The 4,550-nt window shown below is 42.8% G+C and overlaps 1 pseudogene; it reads left to right on the forward strand.

Moving 5' to 3' along the window:
* The first annotated feature begins 212 nt into the window (after positions 1–212).
* Positions 213–1,066, forward strand: LOC129674078 (receptor of activated protein C kinase 1-like; annotated as a pseudogene).
* Positions 1,067–4,550: the final 3,484 nt, after the last annotated feature.

A 4,550-nucleotide genomic window follows, 5' to 3' on the forward strand; every position in this document is an offset into this window, starting at 1 on the left:
CTACAAATACATACTTTTCTTTTTTTTTTTTTTAAGGAAACCCATAAATTCCAGTATAAAATACAAAGAAACTGAAATATAGAGAAAGATTTAAGGCCACTAAGTCACCCAGACTTACCGCTTTGAACGGTTTGTGAGATAAACGAACACGGTTAGGACTTTGCTGTGGTGCGTGGCTCTCTGAGATGTCTGGTGCCATCCTTGTCGCTGCAGCCATGACCAAGGAAATGACTCTTCGTGGGGCCATAACGACTGGGTAACAGCTCGCCACCGCACCGCTGTTCGCGGTCATGACCCTATCCGCGTCTCGAGACAAGACCACCGTCGTGTGGAAGGTCACCAGGGATACACCCACTACAGCACACCACAGCGAGCTCTGCGAGGCCACTCCCACTTTGTTGGTGACACTGTTACCTCCTCTGATGGTCAGCTTGAGGATGTGCTGAGTGTAGCAGTCTCCTCTGACAACCGGCGGGTCGTCTCTGGATCCCGAGACAAGACCATAAGGTTGTGGAATACTCTCGGTGTCTGTAAGTTCTCTGTCCAGGATGAGAGTCTCAGAATGGGTGTCTTGTGTCTGCTTCTTCCCGAACAGCTGCAGCCCTATCGCCGTCTCCTATGGATGGGACAAGCTGGTTAAGGTATGGAATTTGGCTAACGTTAAGCTGAAGACCAACCGTATTGGCCATTCTGGCTATCTGAGCACAGCGACGGTCTCTCCAGATGGATCCTTCTATGCTTCTGGAGGCAAGGATGGCCAGGCTACGCTGTGGGGTCTCAGTGAAGGCAAGCGCCTGTACACGCCTGATGTCGGGGACGTCATCAGTGCCTGTGCGTTAGCCCTAACTGCTGCTGGCTCTGGGCTGCCGCTGGCCCCAGAACCAAGATCTGGGACTTGGAGGGCAATATCGTTGTAGATGAACTGAGGCACGAAGTTATCAGCACCCGCAGCGGAGTAGAGTCATCCCAGAGTACCTCTCCGTCACGGTCTGCTGACCTGCCTCTGTTTGCTGGCTTTATGGACAGCCAGGTGTGAGGGTGGCAGGTGACTATTGGTACCCGCTAAAAGTTTATGATGGAGTCTCAGAAATAAAGCTGGCTTTCTGAAAAAAAAAAATACCATTAAGAAGGAGATAGCCCATGAAAGTTCTGTAAATTATTTGACAAACAGAAAGTAAATATGAACAAACAAATAAAAAGAAACAAACACGAGAGAGGAAAAGGACAAAAAAACAAAGAAATCACTGAAATGATTGGAATAGAAAGGAAAAATATGTATAGGAAAAAGGCAAGAAACAGCAAGAGAGACAAAAAGCATTAGGGAGAGAGACCCTATCCAGATCCAGCTCAGGGTTAGATACTAGAGAGAATTTATAAACGCTGTATTCAAACTTCTAGTGATGACTAGTGATGACATGATGGGGAGGAGCTTTGATCCTGAAACTTATTTTCCTTCATTAGGATATCTTAGTTGAAATCAAACCCCCAAAGCAAATTCCCTCAAGACCACAGCATAATAAATAGGTCTTTGAGGTCTTTTCTGCAAGCTGTTAAATGAATATCCTCCCTTCTGTTTTGTATTTCCTCCTAAAAGAGAATTAGAAAAAGGTGCTCCCGGCACACTAGCTGCAGTGCAACTAATGAGAGCAAGGGAATGGCCAGCTGCTGCATTGCCAGGTTGTGGTGATGTCACTGAAGTTCTTCTACAACCGTCTGCAAATGACACTGGGACGGAATTGTGGAACTCCTATGGCTGTCCCATCAGCACAACAAGAAATAAAACTCATAGAAAAAAGGTTCCTTAACTGAGGCCCCGGGAGATTCTTATGTTTAACAGCTGAACTCATTATTCAGGGAATGTCTTTTCATCTTCTGAGCATTGGTTGTAATTGGAGAAGAAGTTGCCTTTCTATGATGGCCCGGTGAGATCAGCCCCACTACACAGCCAGGACAATTTGCGCAGGTTTTCCAGTGTATACAGTTGTGCAGACAGGAGTCCTCAAGAGCCTAAGGGCCATGAAAGGAGTGAGATGAGGACAAAATGGAGAGTGGATTGTGATTGAGTCAGGCATTATGGCCAAGAAACATTAAGCATACAGGGGGAAATGTGAGTGGCTGTTTTCATTACAGCTGTAACTTTAGGATCCCTTCCGAAACTCTAGATTTGATCTCTGCTCTGAAATTAGGTCTGCACTTGGATCTCTAGACCGCCTTACTCTTAGTAAGCAAAACACCAAACACTAAGTCAAAGAGCTCTCTTCAGCACCTGGAGGAGGAGAGGGATTCGCAGGCTTAGAATAACTAAAGTCTGCTCTCACGTGCACATCCGGCTTTTAAGATTTTAAATTTATTTTATTTTTAATTAAGACATACTTATATCATTTCCTTCTATCTCATTCATCCACTCCTTTCTGTGCCCCCCTCCCTCTCAAATCCATGATCCATTTTTTAAGGTCATTGTTGTTATACACATATAATGAATATATATATACACATATACATATACACATACATATACATATACACATACATATACATATACACATACAACCTGTTTGGTCCATTTAGTGTCACTTGCATGTATATGCTTTGGCGATGCTCACTCAGTATTGAATAACCAGTTAAGGAAGTGGTTCCTGGGAAGGCTAATTTGCACACTCCCAGCAGTCTTCAGCTCCTTGCCTGCCGTTATTCATCTAGAGGTGGAACTCCAGGAGATTTTCCCTGTCAGCACTACAGTATCAGCTACTGTTGTCGTTGTTGCAACCTTGTTGAAGCAGCCAGACTGTTACAGTTTCATGCATGGGGTTTCCTAGTCACATCTAGAAAACGCAATCTTGCATCAGATGCCTCGGTCCCGTAGCATTTACCATCTGTTTCCTTTTCCCTCCTGTTCCCTAAGTCTTAGGCATAGGGTTGTGTTGTAGGTGTGTCATTTGAGATGGGCATGCCACAGGCAGTTTTTCTCTGCATTTGACCAGTTGTGGACCTCTGTAATGGTCTTTCTGCTGCAAAAAGAGATTTTTTTTTTTTATACAGGGTGAGAGCTATACTTATTTGTGAGCATAAAGATGTTTTTAGAATACCATTAAGAATTGTATCAGTTTAGGAAAGTGGTAGCAGTAGGTTCTCTTCTAAGATCCATGCCTTAATTAAGGTTACTAATGCTGTGTAAAAACACCATGGCCCAAAGCAAGTTGGGAAGAAAAGGGTTTATTTGGCTTACACTTCCATATTGTTAGTTTTTTTTGCTTTGTTTTGTTTTGTTTGTTGGATTTTTTTGAGGCATTTTCTCAACTGAGGTTCCCTCCTTTCAGATAATTCTAGTTAGTCTCAAGTTGACATAAAACTAACCAGGACAATCCTTGACCTCATTGGCCAAAGATAGTTGGCTAGATTTACAGTACCAGGCACAATTTCTCTCCTGTTCAGTGGGCCTGAAGTCCAATTAGACAATTATTGGTTTCCTCTAAGCTAGAAGTAGCACTGTTACGTCTTCAGGACTTGTAATTGTGTTTCTTCATAGGTATCCCAGCTGAACTGGACCATTGAATGTTTTCTTCTCTCCACAGCTTGCATAGCACTTTGCAATACTATATAAACTAGTCCTCAACGAGGAGGCTCTAGGTCAAAATCCTATTGGAATCCTCAAAGTCCTGTGTGCAAAAAGTGCATGGTGTCTTAAGAAATCTCCAAATTAGCCTTCCAGATTGCCTGTTCTGAAGCTACTTCTCTAGTTGGTATGCCACAAATTATGCCAAGTGATGCTAGGATTTCCAACTAGACTGGTGGAGAGAGACTTTAGACAATAAAGGTGCAGAGTTACCTTTGAGTTAGGGTCATTATTTTGTCCTATTTTTTATGTAGTTATAACAAAGTGTCTAATGATAGGAAATATAGATCACTGAGGTTTATTTGAATTATGATTCTTGCGACTTTAAAGTTCAGAACACTTAGCAACAACATCTGGCTGTGCCAAAACTTTGAAAAGAAGCAGAAAAGGAATGAACCTGCCTTGCACAGAAAGGGCACATGTGCATACAGCGAGCTAGCTACTGGAGAGGGAAAAGTCTCAGCTTTTGATAACAAAGCATTCTCTTAGGAACTAGTTCTGTCCCTATGACCTGATCCAGTTCCAAGAGATAGCACTAACTCACTCATGAAGGTACAGCCCCGTGACTAATTGCTGTTCACCAGCCTTCAGCCTTCCACTTCTTCACCACCACCACAGCACAGCGCAGGAGGCTTCTAGCACATTACTCTTTAACAGACAATCCACAGCCAAAGTACAGCATGCACTACTGGACAGGTTTCTTCCCCTTTCGGCCTTTCTATTTTTTTTTTTTTTTTTCTGGGCACTCGTTTTTTATGTTTTGATATCCACAGTGCTTTAGCTTGTAAGAGTTCTTAAATATAGAAAGAAATAAAAGGATTGAGTCCATTAATGGTAAATAAATTAATTCTGTATCCAACAGGAAAAAATATTTTATTTACTCTAGCCTTGATGTCTCAGATCTTGCTCAGTCAGTCCTCTCTAATCTACCTACTCC

This window comes from Psammomys obesus, unplaced genomic scaffold (genome assembly GCF_907164565.1).
Source record: "Psammomys obesus unplaced genomic scaffold, mPsaObe1.curated_primary_1811, whole genome shotgun sequence".
In the NCBI taxonomy this organism is placed as follows: domain Eukaryota; kingdom Metazoa; phylum Chordata; class Mammalia; order Rodentia; family Muridae; genus Psammomys; species Psammomys obesus.